The sequence below is a fragment of the Lutjanus erythropterus genome, chromosome 2 (assembly GCF_056507025.1).
Source record: "Lutjanus erythropterus isolate fLutEry1 chromosome 2, fLutEry1.hap2, whole genome shotgun sequence".
Taxonomy (NCBI): domain Eukaryota; kingdom Metazoa; phylum Chordata; class Actinopteri; order Lutjaniformes; family Lutjanidae; genus Lutjanus; species Lutjanus erythropterus.
The window spans coordinates 18,210,744-18,234,400 of NC_139318.1; the positions used below are offsets into that span (position 1 = coordinate 18,210,744).

The 23,657-nt window shown below is 39.5% G+C and overlaps 1 protein-coding gene across 4 annotated transcripts in view; it reads right to left on the reverse strand.

The window, feature by feature from the left end:
• Nucleotides 1–14,935, reverse strand: part of dlgap4b (discs, large (Drosophila) homolog-associated protein 4b) — a 172,896-nt gene extending 157,961 nt beyond the window's left edge. For 2 of the 4 annotated variants that reach the window (XM_084730415.1, XM_084730393.1), the window contains exon 1: nucleotides 14,516–14,934. The gene's annotated coding sequence lies outside the window, so the exon portion shown is untranslated. Of the gene's footprint in view, nucleotides 1–14,515 lie in introns of all 4 variants that reach the window. The other 2 variants (XM_084730423.1, XM_084730406.1) reach the window with 1 other exon arrangement.
• Nucleotides 14,936–23,657: the final 8,722 nt, after the last annotated feature.

The following is a 23,657-nucleotide window of genomic DNA, read 5'->3' on the forward strand; positions in this document are numbered from 1 at the left end:
CTGTACTCATGTAAGAACTTCAGTGATAATATACACTGTGATGAATTCTGCTAATTGTATAAAAAGAACAGATCAAAGTTATTAAAATAAAAAAATATCCTAGAAATTTCTGATTTCTTCTTTTCTTTCCTTTCTTGTTTTGATCTTTTTTTTTTAATTCAGAGAAAAGTTCTTTTCCAACTTAGCTAAAATCTTCTGAGCATTTCAGGTTTTCACATTGTAATTTTTCAGCTAACTACTGTAATAAAGTATAAAAAAGTCAATCAAAATGTTAGAAGCTGTCAGTGTGTAATTGATCAGTTAGACAAGTTCTCCACCTGTATTGCACAGGCAGCACAGATGACATTATTATTTAGTATTCACTCAGACTGTATCTAAGTGACTCTATTCATCTCAATGTAAGTAAGTAAGTATGTTCCAGTGTGTGTGTGTGTGTGTGTGTGTGTGTGTGTGTGTGTGTGTGTGTGTGAGGGAGAGATTATTACCGAGGCACTGTGAGTAGATTTAACAAGTAAATTGAACACAGAGGTGGGTCTCCTCTCTGTGTGTTCTTGTGTCCTCTAATTTCATTTTTTTCACCCAGTTCTTTAGTGCCGGCCTCGCATCTCAATGTGGTTCCACCCAGCTGGGAAGTGGTCTCACCGCAAGTGAAGAACAATTCTATTAGGAAACTGGCACAAGACGAGCGGGGCAGCAGTGGTGAATGTTATCGAGGAAGGTTTGTGTGGCGGTGTCTTTAAATTAGGAGGATGAAGGAGTGTTGGTCTTTCTACTTAAGTTACAATATGATACAACTGATAAACACACTAAACATGGCAAAATTCACACAAACACTACTCACACAGACACAAAAATGATTTCCTTGGAGTTTATGTTGTGCCATTAATCAAGATAATAACATTCTTTATAAAGTAACATTCGTCAATATTAGAATAGATTATTATACATTTCTTTTTTAATTACTATTACTAACTATTTTGGCTCCTAACTTCACTAAAAGGAGTTTTTAACTGGTTTTGAAACAGTCAACTCATTACTGATGCCTCTATGGGCTCTATTCTATGCTGATCTAAAGTGCATATTGAAGGGATTTAATTAATTCAAGGTGTGTCCAAATCCACCTTTGCAGTGCAGGGGTATCCTGCCCTGTCCGGCCCCCATCAGCGGTGCCCAAGTGCCCTGATTAATTCACCAGTGAGTTTAGGCCAAACATGCATTAAATCAATCAGAAAGTCGGCTCTCATAACCTTTAGAAACCAGGTACACCAAGAGCGCAAGCAGTAGCAGCATGACAGCGGATTTACCAGTAAGAAACAATGAGAGGAGACAGATCTCCTGGTCTCCATATACTGCAAGAGCGCACAATATATGGAGACAGCAGGACGTCTCCAAAGCAGCTTCATTTTACAATACTTGAACCTGTCCTGCAGATATACAAGTTGTTTTGCACTGAAACACCTTGAAATTATGTTGTGTTTTGGGGGACAGGAGTGAGGAGTGGGGGGGAGAGACAGTGTGGTCAAGAAGAGACGTGAGTCGACCCAGACGAAGCTCAAGCCAGCTGGACACACACCTGAGCCACAGCTGCTCCTGCTTCTTCTCCACTTCCTGCTCACCCTCACTCCTCCATCCCGCTAACACTGCTGTGGGTGGAGGAAACAGAATCAAAAAGTTGTGTTTCTGAAGTTTGATAATCTGGGCACAAAATAACACACAGGGGATACAGCCAGCATCAGGCTCTGACAGAAGCACGCCTTTTTCTACCCAGGTCTGGCTGGTCTTGTGGTCAGATATAACGTCTGGTTCTCTTTGTGTGTCATTGATCATAGTTGTTTAATCCTTGTTTTTCTAGATCCCAATAAACACATAGGAACAAACACTACAGCTGCTTCAGTTGTCATACTGACTGATATATGTGATATAATATATGAAACACACCAGGTGCTGTCTTGTGCAGACAAACCGATTGCACCATAGACTTTGCACTTCCTCCAGGTTTTACGTGGTCAAAAGCATAAGTGGTTTTTATTCCAATGCACCAAGCAAATGTGCTGGACAGTGCCTTTGTTTTGCCTTCATTTTTAGACCTCCCACTCATGAACGGACAGAACAGGCACAAGTGCATTTGCTATCTTGCATACGTGGCAAAAATGGCTACTGCGCCAGTGTAACAGAGCAAAGCAACCTCCACCACCAGCACAACGGCTTTGTGCCGGGTGTAAGATAGGGCTCTATATGACCAACCTAAGTTAACAAGACTATCTGCAAGAAAACTGGCTATTTCTATTTTATTGTTCTTAATGGCTGCCACCAGTTACAGTCCAGAGAGCCTATTCCAGCTGACATTAGGCAACAGGCAGGGTACACGCTGGACAAGTTGCCAGTTCATTACAGGACTGACACATTAGGAGAAACAACCACTCACGCTCACATTCATATGTATATTGGTGTATTTGTAAAATACAGTTCAACAGCTACAGCATACAAGGTGAGGGTCACATGACTGATGGGGTGGTCAAGGTGGCGCTGGTGCTTGATCACCTGATCACTGTTTAATGGTCCATCAGACCCACATGAACACACATCTTGCACATATAGACTCACATATCCAATGTCAAACAAAAACACTTTTAGACTCACTCACCCCAAACAAAACTGAGACTGTCCAATTATGGAGTTTAGGTGATATATGTGATGAATTTAATGGGTATGAACTCTTACTTTTTATCTCGATACTTCTTATTTATTCCATTTGACACGTTTTATCAACCTTGGCACCTAACAGTCATCAAGAAACTCTGACCTCACATATTTGGATCATAATCTGAATTACTGAAGGTAGATCTAAAAAAAGCGACTTGTATCTACCATCCCACTCTCCACATTTTCTGCTGTGGGCCCTACAGGGACCTTCTTCTCTCAAATCCACGCTTCCACCATTATGACTGAGCAGCTGACAGCTTGACCTCTCCTCACCATGTCACATCTTTTGACTGCGGCCATTTTCTCACCATCATGTTTAGCAATTGGTCGGTGCCTGCCAGAGACACGGGGATAGTTGTTGAGGCTATCATTCATAGCAGAGAGGAGGAAAGGATTAAGGCCACTGAGAAAGAGCAGGAGAGAGGGGTTTGCATCTTAATGTAGGCCTGAGTGTGGAACAGCCTTGTTATGAGGCGCTCAGCGGAGAAGGAGGGAGATGCAGCGGCTGGGTGTGTTGGTAGGTGGCTGCTGGTGGGATGGGGGGGGGGGCAGGGTTAGGGTAAGGGAGGAAAAAAAAAGCAGATGCAGAGAAGAATTTATAAAAAAAAAAAAATGAGGTTAAGAAGAAAGTACTAAAGAATGCATGCACAGTACAAAAAAAACAAACATCATGTACAGTACAAAGGACAAAATGATCTTTAATAATGCCAGTACTATAAACAATGCATTGTTAGATTTTACTTTAGTTCAAACACCGTCAGAATTATTTTGCTCCTTTTTGTCTTTTTACTCTTCAAATAATTTTAAGTACAAAGCTTTACATGTCAGAGTTGGATATATTAGACATTTGTGTGAAATTTTGTCATAATTAGTGTATGAAATCTTAATTCATAGCCTTTGACCTCCACCTTCTATTCAGTTCATCAGACTCATGACATGAGATCACAGTGACCTTCACTTCACTTTTGACCACCAAAATCTAATTAGTTCATTCTTGAATCCAAGTGGACATTTTAGCCAAGTTTGAAGACATTCCATCAAAGCGTTCTTGAGATATCATGTTCACAAGAATGAGACTGGTGTACGTACATAAAGGCAATCAAAAAACATAATGCTGCCAGACACAGCTGTCGACGGCATGGAGGCATAAAAAACACAATCTGTGCTGCACTTCTCTTTCATTCCAACATTAAGTGGAATAAAGGATCAGGTTTTTTAAGGTATGTTTGAGACAACTGATAATGTAGAGGTAAATGAAATATGGGGAGGTAAAGGTGCATCTGACATGCAAAAAATGGTCCACAGCTGGATTCAAATCAAGGATGTTAAAGTATTTTGGTATGCACTGTAACCATTAAATGGCTATCTGTGCACCAGAGGAATCTGTTTTTTGTTATTCTTTCATATCTGATAGCCTCTGAAACACCTAGCCAAAGCTCAATACTTGCATCACACTAAGTTTAAACAACGTAAAGCAAAAGTGGCAGAGTTTCTGCAATCTGTCAGTCAATGAAGGCTGAGGCGGTACAAACAATATGTCTGAAAAGATGACTTTCTTTTTTTGAAAGGCTCCCTTAAACGTTTGGCTGGTGGGACTAGAAAATAATTTAGAAATGAATAAATAAATCTTACAATACTACAACATACATCTGCATTCAAATCAGATACAATCCACAGCTCATACAGATAGACTATTATGACCCTAAGGTTTGGCTAGGGGATGAGGGGTTTCACAATAATTAAAAGTATTGCAGGGTAAAAAGAAGAAAGGAGTGACAGTGTTAAAATGAGTCTGTCTAGGTAACCAAGCTGTAATGAACAAGCACCCAAACCTCTACCTGCTTATCAAGGTGTCTAATCAACCCTGCTATTCTTATGTGGCTTGCCAAGCTCGAGGTGACTTTAAAAGCTGAACTCAGCACATCACAGAAGAACAGGACTGTAACCAACTGCAATACACTGAAGCATGCAACAACTCAGGATTACCACCAAAAATACGAAAGGCAAAATAATAAAAGTGGCACGCTTTCCCAACCTGACCAGTGACGAACTCAACCTGAAACTCCAAGCTACTGAAACAGTTAGCTCGTCTAAACCACAACTAAACAAAGAGCAACAACCACCAATGATCTAACAAAAGAGATGACCCCTGCACTAAAACAAAGGACAACAGACACACACTAACACATGTACTTCACCTCATGGAAAAGCTGATTCAGTCCAGCTGGGCGCTCACCTGACTATTTGAGGACATTGTACACACTCAATGAAACAAAGGACATCCAGGCACCAACCCACCATGACAGCCACCAGAGACAACCTCTACACAAACAAAATATTTGCCAGTGAATCAATTTCCCAAGCTCCTTTTTCCGACCCTGGACGAACCCACTGTTACAACCCCAAGTTGTGGCTGGGGGATGAGGGGTGTAACAATAGTTAAGAGTAACGTGGTGATAAAGGAAAAAAAAAAATGGAGCACCAGGCCCTGATTGACTGCAGCTGTTGCCAATCAGCAGTCTGGGCACAGGAGAGTACAGCAAGCAACACACACACACACACACACACTGGTACATAACACATACACAAACATATATACAGGCAGACACACAAACATAAACCTAACACAAATCCATCATAACACCATTACACACTCCACCGGCCTCCTACAGTCATGGCTGCTTGCTCTCACAGTCTGTTAGGTTACAGTCAGTTAATCACCTCAAAGAAAACAGATCTTCTCTGAGCCGAAGCAGCTGAAACAGAAAAGGTCTCCTGATGATCACTTTCCTGAAAAAGAACTGCTGTTGCTCACAGGAATTAAACTAAAACTTGAGCCATCTGATGGATGACACTTGTTTACACAAACCTGTAATCACCTGACATAGACACATCTAAACTGTGTGTCTATTTGCTGAGACTGGAAGTACGTTTCCATCGACTTACTGCAGTGTCAAGAGTGGACGTTAGTCAAGCTGCAATGATTAATGATTAATCGCCTATAAAATGAATTGGCAACTAAGCTTGGATGGTATCAAGATATTAAGGTATACCAGGGCATTTAGAGATCCCCAAGATATGATTTTCAATAATGTCCTCACCAGCTTATCACTGCAGTGGATTCACACTGATGCTCTGACAGCAACCTCCAACTGTCTAAATCAGCTGAGAAAACTCACCAACTTCCCTCACCAGCAAAGGGAGCAGTCAGGTCAACTCTTATATCAGGTGAACATCCGATATGCATCTTTGTGCAAGGTTTAAAAGGCTCTAAGTCTCCACCCCGTGTCTGTAATTTTTATAATTTGTTTCTAAAGCTTGAAATAAAGTTTATCCAAGTAGCTATACTGAGGGAGCTAAGCTAATAAAACAACAGTGCAAATAAGAAAGGCACAATTAAAAGAAGCACACCAACAGCAGTGTCTTGGATTCACCTAAATTCACCTGAAGTAGTTCACCTAAAATAAAATATAGGACATTGAGACACAGGGCAATGACCAGCACCAACAGCCTCTTTTAATTTTTTCTCCTGCATGTCAAAAATGGTACTTTGCCAGGAACTCCTGCCTTATAGCAACTCTGGGAGGAGACACTATAGGGTTGGGCGGTTGGACGAATCTATCGCTTATTGGTGATGCGCTGAATCTGTCGCTAGTTGGATATTTTGGCCACTTTTTGTAGCGATATTTGTCATTTTATTCTAACACACAACTTCAAATACAGAAGGCTTTTAAAGCATAGACACCATCATATACCACATATCATGGTGAAATGTTAGGAGGTATGATGGAGTGAAAAATTAGATACTGCCAAAGCTGATTGTCACCTACTTTAATAATATTTTCTGGTTTCTTTTCTCCTTTCGGACAGTAAACTGAATATTTTTGGGTAGTGGACAAAACAAGAAATGTGAGGATTTCATGTTGGACTTTGGGAAACACTGATCCACCATTTTCTGACATTTTATGGACCAAATGACTATTTGATTAATAAAGAAAATGACTGTCAATTTTCAGTCTCTTGCTCCAGTTTCCTTAAAATACAATATGAAACATACCCTGGCAATTAAATGGTTTGCAGCCTTTTTTATTTTTTTTTTAAAAGTCAACTGCATGAATTAATAAATATTAATTAATAAATTAATCAAACTGAAAGAATCCTACAGTCCCCTGCCTGCATGATAATAACAAAATGAGTGTTTCGCTGTGTGTGGTGTTATTAATGCTATGTCTCCAGCAGTGGAGATCAGCCTCTCTGCTACACCATCAGCTCTGAGGAAAGACTTCAGAGTCCAACATGCAGCGCAGGCACAGAGCCTTTATGGTGGAACAGACTGAGCAGAAAGTTATATTCTTCCTAACAGAGTTGGCTGAAGCTGTTAAATGCCACAGCCTTTCGAAATACACTTTACAAGGTTTTGACGACCTATAATCTTTAGTTGAGCTGATTTGCCTTGAAATGGTTTTAATTGAAGAATATTATTTATTTCCATAGAATTTTTTGCCAAAGCCACAGGGAGCCACTGGAGAGAGGCTAAAGAGCCGCATGTGGGTCTGGAGCCACTGGTTGCAGAACGATGACTTAATTCATCAAACACAAAATAAAAACACTCTCTCACACAACATACTTTATACTGTATTGGCATTGAAATGAAAACCTGAGAATCATTTCAATATCTCCCAGGTATACCTTTGTTGACCCTTCAAGGTGTTTTGCATAACTTTATATGGTCATTAGCAGATCTGTGGAAAAATGCATAATTATCCTTGAGTTTCCAGAGACTTTAAGCTCTGCAGAATAGAAAATGTGGAGAGCCACAGTGTTAAGGATCTCCTTAGAGGATGTTTATTTGAATGCATGACATGCATTTGAAATAGGCAGCTGATAAACATTTGACAAATCAGTATGCATACTTTGTATATACTGTATTTTGTTCTATGTCTGACCAGGATCCTCATACAGTCTGGCATTAACTGACATTTTGAAGTAGTGATTAGCATTATACAACAGGTAGTTCCAACTAAGCAATCTGACTGGTCTACTAGACACTTATAACATCAGCATGACAGCACACCCCTCTCATCACTGAAAGTATTTTTCCATCCAGAGGAGGGATGTTTTTGAAACGTTTTTATTCATAACAAAAAAGAAAAAACAATATAAAGTGCTGTTGCTGCTACACCACTGTTGTGTCGACAAGAAAGAGAGCAAACAGTTTTGTGACTGCATGAAAACATTTTTTAAAATACAGTATGTTATTTTTAAAATTCAGACTCAAATACAGCACCATGCAAGATGGCTGCCTCCAACATGTTTAGAGCAGGGGTGGGCAATTATATTTCACGGGGGGGGGCACATGAGAAATTGATTAAGCTGCTGTGGGCCAGACACAAATGATATAAGGTCCTAATAATGTTGTAGTGTAGTGTACTTCTACGGTTGGTCACCCTTTCTGAATTGCCATGTTATGAATTGTGAGCTAATATTTTGTTGGCAACGTCCAAAACTTGTACATGTACCATGCATGCTGCATACAGGTTGCAACGACAGTAGCAGCAAAAGTAGAAGAAGAACATAAACAACATGGATGTACAGCACTGAGTGAATAAAGTTATAGTTTACTATAAAAGATACAGTTTATTATCATAACCAGTGAACAAAGCACTGACAAAATAAAGGTCAATAAATGCTAATAATGCTAACAAATGCTATTGACTGTCTTTGCTAGATTCTTAATTTTTGGTATTTCCATGATAGCCTTCTGGTCCACATGAAACCTTTTAGTGGTCCGCATCCAGCCCCCAGGCCACATTAGAGCCAAAGCAGGATGTAGAATCACATTATGATGTGCAGCATGAAGTAAAGGAGTGGTGCTCAGGGTTGTTAATGTGTACAGTGTGTTTAGATTTAACACCAGAGGCCTGAATTCATTCTGTATACCGTCTCTGTTGTAGTAGCTCAAGTGTTTTAGTTGCCTGAGCTTAAACATATTTGCTATGCCCACACACCGTAGGAGTAATCAATGGAGAAAACACCGCTAGTAAATGTTTAAAAATATAACTATTAATCCACACTTTTGCAGAATCACTCTTTTCGACAAGTGGGCTGTAAATCCTCCTTAAATCCTTGACTTGTAGGTGCACAAAAGAGATTCTTTTTGCCATATTAATGAGTGTTTCCTAACATCACACCAACTATAGCAGCACGTCATGTTGTGTGCAGAATTACAACAGCCTCAGTGGTAAAGCTCCCCCTTGCCAGCCTGAACCTGTGCCAACCTCTAGTATCCCAGCGCAGCACGGCTAGCATGGCTATTAGCTGCAGGGCAGGTGAAAAGAGGGTTTGGCACCCATTCCTGAGCCTGCCGCCTCCGGGGAAGTGAGACGTAAGGTTTAATTAGAGTGGATAGTCTTGGGTTTTGGACACGCTGATGAGGCTTTAATTGATGTCAGACGTGTCTTACTTCATGTCAGCTACATCCCCACTACTCTGCTTCGATTTCAAGGGGGGGAAAGTGGGAGGTTTGGACACAGCCTCTTTCCAGATCTTTTGGTTTTAAGTAAAGATAGAATTAGCCAGTTTCTGCTTATGAGATCTGAAGGAGCAACTGGGAGTAAAGTAAGTGAAAATGAGGAGAAACAACTGTGGCAGTGACACTGACAGGATGGTGTTGTAAAAACGTTTTCTGACTGTTACATTCAGTAGTCGGCATATGGGTTAATCTGAATGAAAACATTGCTTTCATTCAGTTCCATAATGCTTCATGGCAATCACTGCAGATTCCTAAACAAATTACTGACGGAGACTTTGAGTTTCTGCTTAGCCTAATCCAGTTCACTGACAATATTCTTGCTGATTTTCCACTGCTGATTCTCCACAAGCTTTTAATTAGAAAAACTGGTCAAACTTTATTGTACAGTCCACTAATGAGACAAGCTGTACTTTGTATCAAAAACAAAAAATAATGTTCTTGATTAGACAGTTTTAGATCCTTTATTAGACCCCTATTAGACTGTATTAGAGTGCAAGTATGGACGCATTACAACAGAACTGTATTGTGTCTTGAAGTGTATTATTTCCTATTGTTAGACCCTTATTATATTTTATTCTAGGGTGCATTTTTACATTACAATCAGTCTGTGAAGCCACAGTCAAAATATTCCTCTTCCATAATTTTGGCCTTTACTTGGTTTTCACCACTTAGTAGTAGTACATGTCTGCTGTATTGTGTGTGTGTGTGTGTGTGTGTGTGTGCCCCAAATTACCCTCAAATAAGGTCTAATAATGATCTGACTCTGAAATACTATGCTTTAGTTTAAAGTACAGCTCTGTTGTGATGTGTCCCTAATTACCCTCTGGTAAAGTCTAATAAGGTTCTTATAAGGTTCTAATACTATCTAATAAATAACATATTACATATGATATGCAAGTTTTTTTTATACAAAATATAGCTTGTTACATTAATTAGTGTACCGTTTAAGTTTCACTGGAAATTTTGCTTGTTTTCCACTTGTGTACAACAAAACTGGAAACTCCTTGGCAAACAAAATGCAAAAAAATAAGGGATTGTTTGACATTTTCACTGTATAAATTATTCAGTTTTGACATTGCAAGTGAGCAAGCTATTCCTGTCAACTGCTTTGGAAGATAAATAACAAATATGATGTCTTTTGTGCTCTCATATATAAACAGGCACACACGCTTTATCCAAAACAACCTGTACCAATATTGTAAATAGTTGCAAAGCTGTGATCTATTACTGAAAAGGTTTATTGAGAACAAGCTGAAAAAAGGACACAGAGATATGAGAAATTTGGTTTCTTCTGCAGACACAGTTTCCAACTGGGTGACGACATCTTATCTCTCTAGTGAGTTTAAATATAGACTAATGCAACTTTATCTGTTTCTGCATCTTCAGAGTCTGTTGATACGTGATCACAGACTTCCTTTTATGTTTTTCAGCCACAAACTTCAGCACCAGTAACATTTTTGTCTTTACAATAAGGGGTCAACATTACATTAACTCATATTTACTGCAGCTGCTTCAAAGCAGCTGCTTAAATATTAATTATGACTGAGCTCCAAAATGTCATAACACACTGGTGAACTTGCTGCAGAAACATAAGAAGGGAAAGATTTTTTTTACCATTTACCCATATTGCTTTCATCCTTTCATTGATGCAATATGGTGTAATGTAGCCCCCCTGACTGAGCAGTGGAATACACACCTCCTATTCTACAGATATTTAATACAGGACTGCTCTATACATTATAAATGGCCCTCTGCAATATACCATCGCTCTAGAACGAAGCCACTGCGCAAATAGAGAAAATAGAAATGACCTACCCTTGAAATACTGCTGGGGATTGGCTGCTCTATTCTGGTGCTTTTTCCTCCTGTCCATACAAAGTGTCTCATGAACGAAAGCGTACATTTATAAACAAACAGATAACCTTGGCCTAAAGTCAAAGAGGTCAATGTGTACAGTGTAAGTTGAACAACAATTCAAGAAAAAGTGCAGGAATATCCACTCATGAGCCAAGAAAATGGACCCAAACAATTAAATTGTGACACAAAACGATGCGTATGAGAGAGAAGCGCAAAGATCGTACATTTTATCAAATAATATCCAGCATAGCTGTGGACTGGTATGCTTCTTTTTGAGTGTCTGTGTGTGTGTGCATGTGTGACGGAGACAAGCAGAGAGGGCAGAGTGCCGCTGAGAGTGACGAGATGCGATGAGACACAGTTTGAGTGAGTGCATACTAGCAGGAGGGAGGGAGAGGTAGAGTGTGTGAAAGTGGATGAGAGAGTGAGAGAACAAGAGGGAAGATGGACATAAATGGCTATGAGTTAGCATAGCCTACTATTTTTTTTTTATTTTTTTTTTTTTTTGCCGTTGAAGCAAATTGAGGCCACTAACGCAGCAGTTAGGCTGCTTTTCAGGTCACTCAAAAAGCTGTGCTAAAAGGGTAGCTAGACCTAAATCCATTGTTAATTTGATGGAATGAAAGACACTGCAACCTACTAAAGGATCCGAGTATGTTGCAGTACATCGAGTGATTACAACTTGTCTCATGTCATCTACACAACAGAGCTACAATGGAGTTAATTTGATTAAACTGTTGGGAAAATACTATTGATTTATCTTGATTAGTTTGGTTGAGCACAGATGGATCTGCTTCCTTTAAAGTGCCAAACAGACTACAGCTGCGATGATTAGTCAAAAAAATTATTTGTCGACTATGAAGTAAATTGCTCATAATACACTATTTTGGCAATGGATTTATTGTCATTTTTCAGTGAAAAATGTTTAAATTCAATGATTTTAGCCTCTCAACTGTAAATACGGTCTGGTTTCTTTAGTCCTCTTTGACAGTGGTTCTCAACCTGGAGGTCAAGGCCCTGAAAAAAGTCACAAGAAGATTTTTGGGGGGTGCCAGATGCTTAGGGAGAATAAAATAAAACAACACATGGTGGCAAGCAGCACCAACTGTGAGCCAGAAAGCACATTTCAGTGACATCAGCCCTTTAAAGACATTCAACATATCGAGAAAGCACTCAATATTATGTTTATACCTACTTACCCACCTCACTAATAGTTAAAATAATAAACCCATACAGATATGACAATAAGGCCTACCAACATAACCACCATTAAAAAATAAGAAAAAATAACATTTGCATTTTGTGACACAAAATCATAAACTGCTCAGTCCAGCAAGGATGGTGAGAAGTGATGCTGTATTCAGACTGGGGAATGTTTTTTGTTATATTGTGTGTAGAAGCGATACAGTTAGACTTAGTATAGTGTATTTGCGAGAGTCAAAGTCAGTGTAGTCCTCCATCTGGAAGCTTTCACGTGTCATACAGCGATCATGAACAGTCTCTGGTAAACAACAGAGTAAGGTGGGCCGCAAAGAAGTCACGACCTGTGGAGGTCATGACTCGAAAAGGTTGAGAATCACTATTCCATGATGGTAACGTCAGAATGTTCTTATTAATCATACACGACTCAGTTTATGTTTGTCACAGTTTGTGTTTTTTTTATCAATAATATCTTCTCTATCCTCAATATTGTGAGCTGGCCCTGCTCGGCCACGCTGTGGGAAAAGTGACTGCTGAGTGGACAGGGCTGCATGGGTGATTCATTTAGAGTTTGTGGAGTAACTGACCTTGTAAATATGGGTCTGAGCTAAATCATCATCTCTGCAAGCAGGCTAAATGTTAGGATGCTCCAGTGGCCACATCACAGCCATTTTTCTTGTTTTTATGACCCAAATTTATCATTATGTGTGGCAAACTAATCTTCCACTAAATATATTGTTTGTCATCCTCCGTAAAACACATGACGGGTTTCATCCTCACAGTGCTCAGTGCAACAAACACAGCAAAGGCAAGCCTACTTGATGAAGAGTGTCTGAACTAGAGTGTTTTTAAGCGATGAAACGATGCCTCTCGATATTGGAGATTGACAGACATAAACAAGTCTCTCCAGTTTCCTCAGGGCCACCTGACATTGAGGTGGACAGCAAGCTCCTACTTCTAAGATCTTGCAGACATTACTTTTGCAAGGCAATGTGTGAAATACAGCTTTAAACTAGGGCTAGGCTATATATTGATATTATAATGATATTGTGATTGTTATATGTTACTGATAATTATCAAAAAATATTGTGCTGTATCTTTCCTTCTATTTGAGAATTTACAGTATGGTATCTGATTTTGAATCCATTATTAAAGTAATCACCAACTATTTTGGTAATAAGCAACTGGTTTGAATATTTTTTCTAAGTAACTTGTTTCAAAACTGATCACTGCGTCTTAAATATGAATATTTCTGGTTTCTTTACTCTCTTATGACAGTTTACTGAATATCTTTGGGTGATGATGTCACATTGGGCTTTCAGAAACACTTTTTTTTTTTTTTTACAATTTTCTGACATTTTATAGATCAAACAACTAATAAAATAATCAAGAAAATAACTGACAATGAAAATAATTGTTGGCTGCAGCACTAATTGAGATATCACATATCACATATATCTCATATATATATCAAAATATCTAGACATTATTTATAAGCAATATCCCCCCGCCCTACTTTAAAATACATTAAACTTTGAGGACAACAAATATCACTTCATAATCTACGTGATAGTGACAAATATCACTATATAAGGTGAACTGAAGACACCATAAGACATCAAATACTAACAGGAATGTGGGTATTTTCTCATTGTGGCACAGTATCTTTCAAACTCATCTTTGCTCTCTTTCGTTTGCATACACAAGCACACAACTGACGCTTCAGTCAGATTAACATGCTATTAACCGAATCTGACAAGTCACAATGTCAGCTGGCCAATAGCAAGCCAGGACTCCAAGCCTCCATTACGCATTTCTTTACCTGTCAAAAATAATCTCGCTGAGAAAAAGCTGTGGAGGAGGAGCTGCATCATTACAGACACACATCACAACATCACACGAACAGATCGCCCACTGTTGTTTTGTTTTAGCCGGCACTGACTGTGAGGATGCCTGTGCAATTTTTTTTTTTTTTTTTTTCCAAGAAACAGCCTGACTGCCTTTTTAAACCCGCAAAGGCGCAGTGTAAATACTGTGACTCCAAAACAGCGTTTGAGTCAGTATGAGTCACCTTCCCACCCACTTTGGACGAAATGTTCACTCCTGTCTAACACATTTGACTTGGACTAATATGTAAAACACACATATATTCAGTACGCGGTCTGCTAGACACAACATGGAGCAGCATATCAACAGTTTTGGTCTCTGTGGAGCCGTCTTTACCTTCGGGTGAGAGCGCCTCTTGAAAATTGGAGACTTGGAGGATTTATCCGTGTTTTGTCCGTAACTTCCCGAGCAGAGCATCTGTTTCTGAAGACGTGCCGATATAGAAGAAGAAGAAGAGGAAAACACGAGTAAGCGTCACTGTGATGAACAGCAGCGGCGGCGGCGTTTTCCGCGGAGAAGCCGGTATCTGTCGCCTTATTTGTCCGGTGAGTTTGTGTGTCTCCAGCGGGGAGAAAACCAAGAAGAGCCCCGGTCCTCAGCGGTCTCCATTACCGAGCTTTATATTCACCTCAACGTTCAGAGGCGACAGACAGACACGTTAACAGCACAGACAGACAGACAGACAGACAGCCAGGTGGAGAGATGGAAAGAGGAGGACTGCCTCTGTCTGTCTGTCAGGAGAGCCGGGATAGATACTGAGATACACTGCTGCAGCCAACCAACAAACTCCAGAGAGGGAGAGGGGGGAGACAGAGAGACACAGACACACACATAGAGAGAGAGAGAGAGAGAGAGAGAGAGAGAGAGAGAGAGAGAGAGAGAGAGAGAGAGCAAATCAGGAGTGAAAGGCTTCAGTGTGTTTAGACTAACAGTCATTCATTACTTGTCATTTGTATCCACTTGTTTAGCCCACATTTTACACATTCTTTGCACTTCACATCCTTGACACAGCTGAATTAGACACAGCTAGCCGTTTTGCAACCTGTGTTTTTGTTTAAGAAATGCAGCCGCTGGCTTCCATTCATTTCCATTCGTTATGAAGACATATTAGTTAAAGGTACATTTCATTACAAAAACAAAAATAGGTAGTGCTGTTTATCCATCTAGATTTTTTTGGTGTCAGTTGCAGAGTTTTGGTGATGTCCACTGTAGAAGTGTCTGCCTTCTCTCCAATATAATAATTTTGCTTTCGGCATATGATACATTTTAAAACTTAAGACTACAAAAATCATGACTTGATTACTCAAGACAATCTACAGACCTTGATGCAGTTTCATGGAGGAACTACCAGAATATAATGTCCTGGAACTACTTTGTTTTCAACTAGAAAGAAAATAGTTCCTACATGAGACTACTCACAGCTAGGTCATGACTTTTGTTAAGAGACACTGGTTTTGAATTTTCCAAATGTATTTTTTGTTGTTTTGAGTCCCGCAGGACTTGTGCCGTTTAATCCCATCACACTGGAGAGAAGACGGACATCTCGACAGCCAATGAATATGATTTTCTTGCAGTGCTGGACTGAAGTTAACATGTTTTGAATTATGATGGGGCCTGATATTAGCAACCTTGTATACAGCAGCTGTTATTTGGCAAATTAAACACCTCATTGGTATGAGGTGGCAAAATAAAGGCAAATTCATTCATTCATTTATTGAATGGCCTGTTTTCATTGTCGATCTCTCCATATTTGCTCTCTTCACTCATCTTTACCAAGAGTGTCAATCAGTTTATTTATTTATCAATATAATTTCATTGTGAATTAGAAAATGGTTGGAGGGCCACCCAACACCCTCTGGACCTTTACTTTACTCATGCAGCAGAGGTCCTAAAGATCCTAAATTTCCCATGATGCAACTCAGCTGCATTATTTTGTTTGATCCTCCCTGTCGGGTAAATGACCACATCTAACAAACTCCTAACTGAAACTTCACACCTGTGACACAAGCTTTCTGTTATAACTTCTGTCTCCAAGCTCAAGCTATGAAAATAAACCCAGTTACTCTCTCAGACTTTTCAACTCTCCTCTGAAGCCACAGAAAACATTTTAGAGCTTTTTTCCCCCACAAGCTGAGTAGTACTAAATAACTACTACTAGATAAAAAAGACATATTACTAGATAAACAAACTGAGCTGATGTGTAAAATCAAGTGAGTGGCCCTTTAATTTGAACTAAACAAAAATGAATGGAAATCAATGACTGCCTGGAAATGTAGGACAAAATACACACAAAGACATAAAAAATCATTCAGAAACAAGCATGCAACATGATTTATAGTTAAGGAGGTAAAACAAAAACAAAAAGATTAAAGACTACAGACTTCTCACAGAAAGAGAGAAGAGTATCTGTAAATACTCGCTTTATATTTCAGCTCACTGTCATCACGGGTACATTTCTTTGGCAACCTTATTTCCTGTACAGCCAATAAGGCATATCTGGACTGAAGTCAACTGAGAGAGAGAAAAAAAATATATTCAGTCCAATTTTTTTCCTACAAGATGTGTTGATTGTTGTCTCACATTAACGGAAACGGGCGACCATACTGAATACAAAACAACACTGTAGATCTTCCCATCTGTTCTTATCAGACTGCTCTTTCTGTGCAGGGAGTGCAATTCGTTTTGTCACCTTCTGCTTTAGCACTGTATGCAGCCTGTATGTCATGCCAACAAAGTACAGACTGAGGTGAACTGAAAGAGAGTGAAAGATATGAAATGGATTCAGTACCATGGACAGCTCCCTCTGTATTCCTAACTAGGCCAAACACTTTGCTCTTGTTCTCGCTGCCGGTTCTTTTTTATTGTGTCAGTCTGGCTAAATTCAGCTTGGAAGAGACTGAAAATATTCTGAGATTAGTGTTGTTGTACTAAAACATCCCCCCCAAAAAGACAAAACCCCTATAGACTGAAATAACAGGATGACATAGGAAACGTGGTGAGACATCAAACCAGATTTAGTCAAACTAATGCAGCAGGAGGAGCACAGGGTTATTGCTTTATTACAGGCCTGCTTCCACCTGTCACATTTGATCGCACTCGTCCCTGGGAGGTGAAGGCCAGGGAGAAAATACAAGTATTTCTAAAAGGTCGACATTCTCCGCAATGTACTATAAAGCCGGGCGCACACAAGAGCTTTTTCTCTCACTCACACTCACTGGAGAATAACCCCATTCATAATTTTTATTAGCACTGCGACTGTTAAACTACTGTATTACTGATTTTGTACCTTTTGGCCAAAGATGGTGGTTTGAAGTTGGAGAATAAAAATCAGTGCTTTGAATTTTAATTTGCTGGCAACAGTTTTACTTGATCTCAGACTTAATAACCACAACTTAGCCCTGCAGTAAAAGAATCATTAGTGGGTTAGAAGGTTGCTAGTGCAGTCGCACAATGTGGATTTCTTCCAAAGCATCTCTCTCTCGCTCTTTCTCAATCAATACATGTCTGCAGACTACAGAAACAATTTTTCTCCAAAGCAGGGTGAGTCCATTGATCACTCTTCCATCAGATCTCCATTCAAGCAGTTTGCGGCAAAAATTTTAAAGTGAACCTGTAATGAAGTGACTCCTCGAATACTGTTCACTTAACGCTTTCTCCAGGACAGAGATGAGGAGCTACACAAGCTCCAAACCTAGCTTTCTATTGTCCGAAAGCACATTCAGTTTCCATTTACCGTCAACACAGAAACAAGACTAAGTACAGCTCTTGAATGTTGCAGCCACAATTTGTGTATTCCTTCATGGGGACGGGCAATAAGGGATAAGCCATGATTGGTTCTAGAAGCAGAAAATTCGTGATGGGCTTCCTATTTCTTGTTTTTTTGAGGCACGGACGTGACCATTCTTGATATGAGTGTTCAACTGGGAATTAGCAAACACTAAAGGAAATTTGTTCACAACATCGAGGAACTGGTACTTACAGTGACATGCGCCTTGTACATTAAATTGAAACCACTACTACTTCTAAACCTGACAAAGTAGTTATTTTGGGCCAGAACCCAAACTATGAGGATTTCGCAACGTTAATCACGTGTTAAAATGGCTTTCTGGCCACGTCACATACAGATGCTAAAAGGTACCATGTGTATAAGAATCAGATGACAAGGGGTGGTGAGAAATCGACTGGTATACATGTTTATGTCTGCCATTGTTGTCGTTTCAGGTGCATGCTCATCGAGCTTTCATAAATCTGTTTCACTGACCTAAAATGTTGTTTGCATGTGGACAAGGTGGAGGAAATTTTTTTTGGAAAAGTATCCATATTAGTATGGACAAGGACTTAGAGTAAGGTGCAAGAAATGACCAACTATGTGAGTTAGCATTTAATTTTTCTGGCATCACTGCTGTGTGACACAATGCAGGTGAGTAGCTGAAAGGCACCAAAGGAGACAGACTGATTGTAAAAGCCCTCAAGACTCAAACTTGAACCCACAGTGTGTGTTAGGCGCCTCGGTATGTATTCTGATCATGTCTGCAGCAACACAAACCTTGCAGATAAGCCTAACTCATGTGCATTTTTATCAAAGAGGATCCCGACTGCTCTCTCCCTCTCTGAGCATGTCTTACAGGAGCATCTGTGCTCTGTGAGAAGGGAATACGAGGGAGGATTACCTGCTTAATTAGAAGGGGAAGTGGGTTTTGTGTGTGTGAGGGCGTGCACAACATACATGAGAGCAAGTGTGGAATCATGTAATCAAACACTTTAATAGGCATGTATTTGAGCATTCCCACAGCATTTGCTTTACAACATAGTGAGTAATTGTGTGGTCTATTAAACCATATAACCACATATATTAAAGATATTACTTTACATTTTAGATAATTTTACTTAATTGCCACAGCAGCATAGAATGCATTTATATTCCATGTTGGTGCTGGAGATAAATATGCATTTGTTTCTAATTCATTAATGGATTGAATTGAAGGGCAGAGAATGACTATGGCAAAGCAGTAAGTCATGTGATGGTCCAGCTGATAAACAGATGGTCTCTCTCTCTCTCTCTCTCTCTCTCTCTCTCTCTCTCTCTCTCTCTCTCTCTCTCTCTCTCTCTCTCTCTCACGCACACACACACACACACACACACACACACACACACACACACACACACATTAATGCCCTCGCTTCTTATAAAGTTTCATACAATTAGGGAATAAAACAGGAGATTACCGATTAAAACTCAATGTCAGAATTAGTGGCAACATTTCACAGAAAGGAAGGGACCTTTCGCTCCGTTCCATGAACACTGGTGTGACTGTGGCCTGGACTAATTAAGGAAATAGTCCTATTTTGCGTAATGTCTGCACCTGCTCGTCAGCGTCCCTGACATCTTTGATTAACTGCATGCTGTGTAAGAATAGGCCTGGCAGCTCATTAAACCACAGAAACAAAAGTTGAAGGGCATGTTGTAAGAGCTACGCTACAGATCAGAGCCTTGTGTCACTGGATGCTGAGCTTCGACTCCTGGAGAAAAACAGGACTCAATAATTTACACCGCACCTTTTCTTAATGAGCTTCTGTTTCTGATCTTTTGTTAGACACTGGAAGACATTTTGTGCGGCACGTGTCCTCATGTACATCATATTCATCATCATATTCCACAGTCCTAAGAAAACATCTTTTTTGTTACAGCTACCTGCAAAAATCACACCACAATCATTTGAATGTTTTTTTTAATTAAAATTAGACTAATGATATGAAAATGACCACTCACCCTCTAATATCTTAAATCCTCATTTTTTTCAAAATCATTCAGCCCTACTTTTAATCAAGCTTTTAACTCTGATTTGGCATGTCTGAACTAGAGCTGCTAATTTTGTTGATTAATTAATGATTTTTAGTGTATTAAATTCCAGCAAGTAGAAAAAAAGATGTCCATCCTGGTTTCACAGACTCCAGTGAGAGTTTTTTCCATCCTACCCTCTCAAAGAGACTCAGTTTACAGAAGACTGACTAGGGGAACTAAGAAATAACAGTTAATAGGTTATCAATATTGTTTCAGATTAATCTTATGTCAATCTACATATCAATAAATTAACTAAACTGAATTTCTTATTTGTAACTTTCGTGTATAGGGATGTCATGTAACCAAGTAACCTATGACCTATGTTGCAAAACATTAGCGCATCATGAACACAGTGTGCTTGATTCATTGCTGCACTTTGTCTTCATTGGGTGGAGAAAAATGTTATGGAAATTTTGTCACACATAAAGAAACTTAATATGATTAAAAATGCAAGCTAAATACACTTCCATTTGTTTTAAAATGATGTGCACTATGCTGCACCACATTAAAAGCACACAGCTGCAATGTCCAAGGATGGCTCACAGCCAAAGATCACATTTCTACAAGGGAAATGGCCCTAAAACATAATCAGCCAACAGAGTAGATATAAATATATAAATACATTCAATACAACACATTGCATATTGCTCAGATTATCAATTTGTCTCTGTAGATAAATTTGACAGCCCTTTTGGACTTTTAGCTGCACCTCATTTGAATTCAGCAGTGCAGACATTTAATAATACATTATTTTCTCTGGGATACAATCACTTTAATTGAACAAAAGCTTGCATACTGGGTAATTCTCAATGGGAATGCAGAGAACATAAACAATAGCTCATACCACTATTTCTAAATTTACCCTGTCCGCCTGCACTCTGATAATGTTATGACCAACTGCTTTCGAGCATCTATCCCTGCCAAACACCTGTCCTCCTGTCAGATCATTCATTTTAATGCAGACACTGCTTTATAAACGTCAACGGAAAGAGAGCGCTGCCAATTTACAAGTCAAACACACAAGTGCACACACACACACACAAACACACACACACACACACACACACACACACACACACACACACACACACACACACACACAGAGAGATGCACCTGTCCACCTCTGCTAAATGTTACCATCTGAATAGGCTGTCAGCTGGTGTCAGTTGCAAGGCTTCTTTGCTCAGTGGATAATTGGATTTCAAATTTAGAGCTTCCTCCACTGCAGAGAGGACATGGTCAAGTAATCAAAACGCTCAGGCCAACTTAGCTGGTGGAAATGACACCATATTTGATTTGGGGTCTTTTGTGGGGGAAGACGTCAATGGTAATCCTATAAATGTTATGGAATCCAACACTTTTTTTTATTAAAGGTTCAATTTCAATATACTCATCATCTCCATTGATTTCAGTGGGTACTGAAATGTGTACTGCGTATGTGTACTGTAATGTACTGTGTGTTGTTGATACTGTGAAACAACCAGTTGCACCATCTTTATTCCACAGTGACTCCACGTGAGATCCAGACTACAATGCAAGGCACATAAAAGACTCCCGAAAGGCTCTCATGCTGAACTACAACAAAATAGTCTTGAAGAAGAATGACTGTGTTAGCTAAGTATTTCACAATGCATATAATAAGCACTCACTGCCTATAATGAGCACATTATACAATGTCAGTGTGTGTAAGGCACACATCACACTATATACTGCCCTGTCAACACCTCCAAAATGTGATACAAATGTGTTCTAAAAAAAAAAATCCTCTCTGCTCATTTGATTTATTATCACCTCGAGTGCTGCACTTACAGGAAGATGGTAAATACGCCTATTGTGGGTGTGAGGTCCATACTCTATATTTGGGGGCTGAAAATAGGACTGTGTATGTACTCCTTGTGTGTGAGTAGTTTCACTTCATTTAGACTGAAACACAATTTAGCTTAAGGCCAACGCTAATAATTTAGAATAGGGGCTTTGTAAATGTCATGGCATTGTGCTAATTTAGAACATCTCCAAAATAATAACAAGTCATATTGATTGCATGTTCACCCGTAACCTTACTGCCTCATTAGACAGAACATCTTGAAAATGAAAAATAATCATAGCCACAACAGTCTGCTTTTATATATTTATGTAAATCCTGATTTAGAGCAACCAGCTTATTGCAAGTAAATCACCAAATTCAAATTCTATTTGTGTGAATGTTTTGTTTCATTTTTTCACAGATTGTACAGAATGTATCTATATTTTCAACACTAAAAGAAATTAGGGTTGCACCAATACTGATACCAGCATTCAGTATCCGATACTATCCTCACGTACTTGTACTCGTATTCTTAAAAACTACTTCGATAGGCAACATGTGATACCACGTCACAAAACGTAGCTGCTGGATACAAGTAAACATCCAAAGAACCACCATGATGCAGAGTTCAAGGCCTCTGTTGATGCTTACCCTCTTTTTTGGACTCGCTGTCCTCATCATCATCCATTAAAGACCACAGAGACTTTGGAGACTGTCCGTAAAAGTCCATGTAAAACTGAAATAAACACAGAGTGCAGCTGTAGACCGCAGCCAGCCGCTGAACAATAAATGCTGGCGGCTGTAAACTAGTTGAACGTTTCGACTAATTAATCCGAAGACGAAGAAAAAACCCCGCCGCTCCTTTCTGTGAGATAAACTGCTACAACTTCTCTTTGTGTACTTATTCTTCACCAAAACGTCCTGACAGCTCAGAACACGCAACTTCTCTCTTTCAGATTCACAGCAGGGTCAACAAAACTGTTGCACACATGGTACCACACTCATACCTGTCCCCCCTAAACAATGACAGGTAGGAACTAATTAGCTCTTTGACAAGAGGGACATGAAGAAGAAACTTAAATACTACACATGTAAATGTTAAATTAAAATACTAGGTAAATGCTGTAAATGATAATGAAATAGTTATCATATATAACACCAATTACAATAGGAAAACTTAATTCTGCAACTTACTACAAATAACCTAAAGATTTTATGTGTATAGTAACTATGGTTACACTTGTAGCAGGAAACAGTGATTTGTTACATTTAGAAAGTGAGCATCTAATGAAAATAAAAAACATACAAAACATATTTTAAAAGTTACTGAAAGAATTTTAATGGCATTATTAAGTACTTGTATGGGTACTGTTATGACCCTGTGGGTCATTTGTGAATTTGTTCTTGTTTTTTCCTTTTGCTATAGTGTCTCCTCTCCCTAGTGTGTGTGTGTGTGTGTGTGTGTGTGTTGCTGCTCCAGTGTGAATTGGGAACAGGTGGCGCTGGATGACGATGATGATGATGACGACGATTGCTGCCGCGCGATTGGTCAGGGAGCGGAGCCCTAGGCCTACATGAGCGCCGACGGCCTGCATTCTCCCTCCTCCTCCAGCCTCCCCACCGCAAAGAACCGCCAGCACGGTGTTACGAGTTGTTTAGTTTTGGTAATCTTTGTAGATCAGTAGATGACTGTAGTAGCTTCGAGTAATTTGTTGATAGCACTCTGAGCATATTTCGAGTAAGCCTCGAACCCTTGAAACATTTTGTAAATACGTGTAAATAGCAGGGCAGTTTAGTGGGGGGGGAGCAGCCTTTATTTTGGTGAACCTGTT